Source organism: Apostichopus japonicus, chromosome 20 (assembly GCF_037975245.1).
Source record: "Apostichopus japonicus isolate 1M-3 chromosome 20, ASM3797524v1, whole genome shotgun sequence".
Classification (NCBI taxonomy): domain Eukaryota; kingdom Metazoa; phylum Echinodermata; class Holothuroidea; order Aspidochirotida; family Stichopodidae; genus Apostichopus; species Apostichopus japonicus.
In genome coordinates, this window is record NC_092580.1 from 9760865 (window position 1) to 9766996 (window position 6132).

Here is a 6132-nt window from a genome sequence, read left to right on the forward strand (position 1 = left end):
GTCTGGTTCATTCGTAGCTATGTGGATTGTCCCGATGTTGTGAAACAACTGGACAGTAAGATACATGTTATTTATGTCAAGAGGCGGCCGTTGAAAGAGGGTCAGCGTTACCGCGACTCCTAAATTCTTTTAAAAATTTACGTTTCTACTTGTACGAGGGCAGAATGAATTACAATAAAGGACAGTTATATCGTGGTGACGGACATCTCAAGCTAAATCTTCCATATTTTCATAATTCTGTTGCGAAGTTATTATGGAAAATAAAACTTCCTATAACCTAAGACATCGATTTGAAAGGGGCATAGTAGAAGGAAGCTTATACTACTAAATTTCATTTCATTTATTTATTTTTGTTCTATGACAACATAAGTATGACATAGAAGGAGATAAGAAACAAAACTTGTGAAAGGAAGTGTACTAAAAAGCCCTGTAGGGCTTGTCGGGTAGTAACACTCCCTGAAATAATACAGAACTTTGCAAATAGAAAAGAGAAGCAAAAAACAAAACAAACAGTAACCGCCCTTCCTCTCCCTTCCCTCACCCCCTTCCCTCACCCCCTCCCCCAGTTTCATTTCGCAGTTCTAGTACATGTTAATGAAGTGCTTTTGTAAGTTTTTTTCTAAAAGCAACTAAAGAAGGCATCTCCTCTAAAGTGAAAAGTAGGGGATTCCAAAGTGCGATGGCCCGATGATGTAACCTATTTTTAAAGAAATTGTTGTGACATTGTCTTGGGTGGAGGTAATCAGCTTGCCTAGTATTGTGAGCGTGGATGTTTGAGTTTTGTGTAAAGAAGGCATTAAGAGTATCTGGTAGCATTTCATGTAATGAACGATAAACAGAACTAAGGACATTGAGACTGACCAGATCAGTAAGATTCAGTAAATTCAAAGATTTAATAACACGTTTTTGTGTGATCCCTTTGGTGAGAGAGAGTAATATTTCTGATCGCTCTTTTCTGTAAAATAGTTAGCTTGTTCAATAAATGATTACTTGTTCCAGACCAAATGATACAACAATAAGTCAAATATGGTAGTACTATAGTGTTTGATAAAGAGAGACCTTAAAACGTTTCTAGGAAGGGTGTGTTCAAGTTTTGACAAGATGCCTACGCCTTTTGCAACAAGAGAGGAAATATGGCTACGCAACAGAACATACTTGGAGAACGTATATACAACACACATTGTAGGCAAGTCAGCTGGGAGTGTTACAATCTGTTCCTACACAATTAGCAGTAATTGAGGTCGAAATTAAATCTGAGGGCTGTAGCTGTTGATATGGATAAAAATGTGGAATTTATGGAGCATGAAGTAGAGACTGTTAAGGAAGCCATTTAAAACAAAAGTGAAAAAGGATGATTTTGGAGACCTGCGGTGAAACGTTATTGAGATGGAGAAGGTAACCCATAGTAAGATGAAAGATTTGACTTATTTTTCTTAAGGTCTCCCGGAAGGCAGTGAAGGCATTTCTTCAAAATGACATTTTGAACACTCTCATGGGATTAGAAGGTGATGTTACACTTGAAAGAGCTCATTGGTCCCGCAGCGGACCCCACGCTAAAATAACCGGAAACCGCGTCCTATCCTTTGCCGCTTTGGTTTATTTGCTGACACGTACAACATTCTAAATATTGCTCCTTCGACGTTGTAAGGGAAGGTCTTTAAAGGTAAGAGAATTTTCATTAGTTATGATGTGAGTGTGTCTGTCCGAGATAGTTGAAATGAACTCCGTAAACAGCTCCCCGAAGTAACAGGACAGAGCAGTGTGAAGTATACATATACATCCCCTTGTCTTTCCCTGTGAACCTCATTATAGTAAAGGAAGATAGAACTCGACGAAAATTTGAATGGTAAATCGACTGGACTGTCGCTGTTATGATTGATCAGTGGCGGAGCGTCCATACAGTGAGGGGGCGGGCGGATACCCCCCCCCCTGACGGACTCAAATGGACTGCTGGCGCCCTTTCAGCTCTTTACCACTTTTTACTTATTCTAGATTATTGACTTTTTTATTGCGCTCTCATCTATTTATTGACATTTGTCATTTATTCTTCGTTAATCTGCAAATTAGCCAGGCCCGGAGAGGGTCATTTCCGGCGATCTAGGAAGTATTTTTACTCAAAAATTGTCTGTACGCTACGCGCCAACCAGTGGTGGCGCTCCTCTTAGATAGTGTCGAAAGCGCCCCTACAGACCATTCTCGCCCCTCCTGACCAATACCCCTAGCTCCGCCACTGGATAAATGGTTAGTCTGGATGTAAGAGGACTGGGGTTAAAAGTGGATCGAAATTGTTTGGTTTTCGTGCCCCGGGCTCTGTTGTGGGTAAACTAGAGTTTTTGCGGATCCTCACACTTAAGTTAGAGGACTGTAACAAAAACACAAAAAGCGAGTAACTATTCTGGTTTAACTAACTCCAGAGATCCTAATTCAATTGAGGGTGATACATATCTGGTTCCAAGTTTAATATTGACCACTAATGCGTTTACGAGCCTTATGCCAATGTTCAATCTATATTCCATATATTTGTACGACCTCATACGTAGGACCTATACCTACATCTTGGTGTTAGGCAAGTTATACAGTGTCGGCCAATCTGCGAGTACTTTCAGTGTAACCTCAACGCCATAACTCGTGGATGGTATGTCATAAGGTAATAAGTTAGAGAGAAGGGGGGGGGGGTATGGGAGCCATCCTGGGCAGTGAGAGGATAACACATCCGCATTATTATTATTGATAATGAATACGCAATATACCGTTAAAAAAAACACAAACCAGTTATGCAGCACTTAGGTACGAACTTTTACCTGTGTTGTATTGGAATGAATGGAAAGGGGTAGGTGGAGGAATTTCCCATACTGCATGAATTGTTCGCAACTAAAGAAAATAAAAAACACTATGACAAGCCATATCTGTGGATAATTTAAAATGCAATTTAATACAACACCAGAAAATATAAACTACTGTCAGCAATCCGCCGCAAAATATAAACTCTTAAGAATCTCATATAACAAAAAAAAAAAAAACCTCATTGGAAATATATTTTCATTTCTTCAAATGATAGCCCAAAGGAAGAGACAATAAAGACGAAAGAGTGTGTCCCACTACCCACCACCTCACTACCCACCACCTCACTACCCACCACCTCATTACAGTTATACAATACAGGGCCATATGCCCCAGCAAAAGTGTATAAACTATATACATGACTATTGCAACTAACAAAAGTATCTTTTTAGATATCACAGTTCTACCTGTTGTAGTGACACAAGTCTTGTGTTATAGTCAGATAACATTGCACAATATGATAACACTATAAAGATATATTGACCTGCCTTCACTTCACATTGCCTTATTATTTTATACCTTTTTCAGTATTTGTCTCACGGACAGTTAATAAAATTTCATATTTAAAACGTTTATATTTTATTGTCTGTAAAGCATTGAATATAAATGTATTAAGATTGTGCTTGATAAAACCAATATTCAACACTAGGTGTACTGTTTTCCGTGAGTCTAGAAGTGTTACCTTTACAGAGGATTCAGCTGCCTTGTCAAAATGTTCACACAAAAGCTGACTTACCTACCAGTGAACATTACTATTTGCATAATTTATTCAAAAGAACAAGGTAACATGTATAGAGTTGTACCAAGTCACTGTACCTACAACAAACATGGTACAACCATGTGGAAACCTTTGTGTGTCCTGCCAATAGAGATAACACTAATAAACATATACCACTTCATTCTACAAGATTGCTTTAAATGGACTCTATCCTGAAGGACAACAAAGCATCTTTTGAAGATATCACACATGGATTTGTCAATTTCTCTTGCAATAACAACAGTGAGAATATAAAGGTCTTCTCAAAGGTTAATTACAACCTGTCTAACTGGAGCCCATAACTGTCAAAATAATAAAGTTGGGTTCAGATGTCTTCTATACATTACTGCCGGTTTAGAATATTCAAACAGTTCTGGGGTCGCTAGTGTTATTTTAAAGCCTTCATATGTCAAGCCAATACTACTTCAAAATAATGACTAAAAAAAGTAACAAGTGGAAGAGAGGATGGTTTATAAATGTCAGTTAAATAAGAAAGCCTTTTTGATCACTGAAATCCCAATTACAGAAGTCAAAACAAAAGGAAACTAACAAGTTTGTGCTCTGAATAGACAAATACGCCTCTTTATAGTTATGGATGCTGGATTTCACTGATCGTGGTATTTAAATAGGTATTGAACACAAAAGGGACATGTGCAATTAGCCTCTTGAATGGTATTGCTTACCAAATAATGTCACATTTAGCATACATGCTATGCAAATGAAACATACATTTTTTGAGCAATAAGATTGAAGCATATATGATTCCTAATGTATTGTTGATGGTACAACAACTTCCCTTCACACACATTGCTTTCCTATTGTACATAATGTCTCCATTAACTGCTGGGTGTTGTAGTAGAGAGACCAAAGGGACAAAAAATGAAATAGTTATTAATGTTCTTATAATAAGTGTGTGCAGGGGCGGATCCAGGGGGGGGGCCCGGGGGGCCCGGGCCCCCCCTTTTTGAAAATCCTGATTTTTTTTTTTTTTTTTTTTTTTTTACCGCGTTCGAGGGAAAGTGCCCCATGCGTGATCAGTGGCGTAGCTACGGGGGGCCTGAAATTGCAGACATGAGATCCATATTTTCAGGCTAGGTACATGCTGCTTAGAATACTCGGGAAGTGCCGTTTCCGGCCATCTGGGGGGTTTGTAAAGCCAAAAATTTTCTTGTACGCTCCGCGCCAACCGATGATGGCGCTCCGCTTAGATAGTCTTACATTCAGGCGCAGCTGGACCAGTCAGACCCCCCCCTGTCACAAATCCTGCAGCCGCCCCTGATATGTCATTGAATATTCCACAAAACAACTTTTTATGTCCACGAAACTGTCGAAACATGATTTTCACTACTGGTAGAGATATAAAATATTGGGAATTCTGAATTTCCTGCAAACATGCGGCTGTGCCTTTTCATACTCACTACTGTATCGCCTTAAAAAATGATGAGTGGAAATAGTTTCTCCAGGACCGTATCGTATCGTGGGTATCGAGTGCGTCTGATATACGAACGTACGTAGTACGTACGTACGTACGTCTATGATATGCACTGTACTGTACTGATAAAAACATAGGTGAATTTCACTCCATGGGAGTGATCACTGAGCACATTCCGGTATAAGAGTGAATTTCCACTCCATTGGAGTAAATCTTAACTCCTAATAGAGTTATATTCACTCATATTAGGAGTGAGGGTTAACTCCAATAGAGTTAAATTTCACTCTTAATTTGAAGTGCGCCGAGTGATCACTCCAATGGAATGAAATCTACTCATTTGTTTTTAGAGTGTTGCTAGATATATGAAGAAGAGATTTACATACCAATACATGTTATCGGTCATCGATTGGCACAAAAAGCCAGATTCTGATGACAGCTGCCTCAAGAAACCCAATAAATGGCCTAATAAGCACCGAGCCATCAATGTGGACCATTACCGAAACATCGATGCGTGTTAGTCTTCCACCCCCTTCCTCTAATGCTATTTAAGTCCACATGTGGGCATATCCTGCAAATCTACCGGTAGCCCACAGGAGTTTGAGTTGGGAGAAAGGTCTTGACAGCTTGAAACGACAAATGATGCCAACTTCCCTCAAGTTAAAAGTCTGGCTGAGTTGGCAAGGCCAGTCAGCATGAAAGAGAAAAAACTTTTTTTGCATTTCTGTCACCAAAGTTGCACATCTTTTTGGTTGCTATTTTGCCTCACAGGTGCCATCTCCTGCGATCTGGGGGGTGCTGAAATCTCAAATTTTCTCTGTACGCTCCGCGCCAACCAAGGTGGCGCTCCGCTTAGATAGTAAACTCCGCCCCCCCCACAAGAAAGAACAGCCCCCCCATGCCCCCCCACTCAAAAAATCCTAGCTACGCCACTGTGCGTGTAATTTTTTGTAAATAAATTTGCAAAAAGAGTACACCATCATTCTGATAAAGTGAACGTGAGAGGGGCACTGTGACTGCATCAATAGTCTCCATCTGGAAGGGGGCATCCAAGATGAAATGGCCTGGAGTAGCCTGGTAAAAAGTAGTTTGCATCACCACCTAC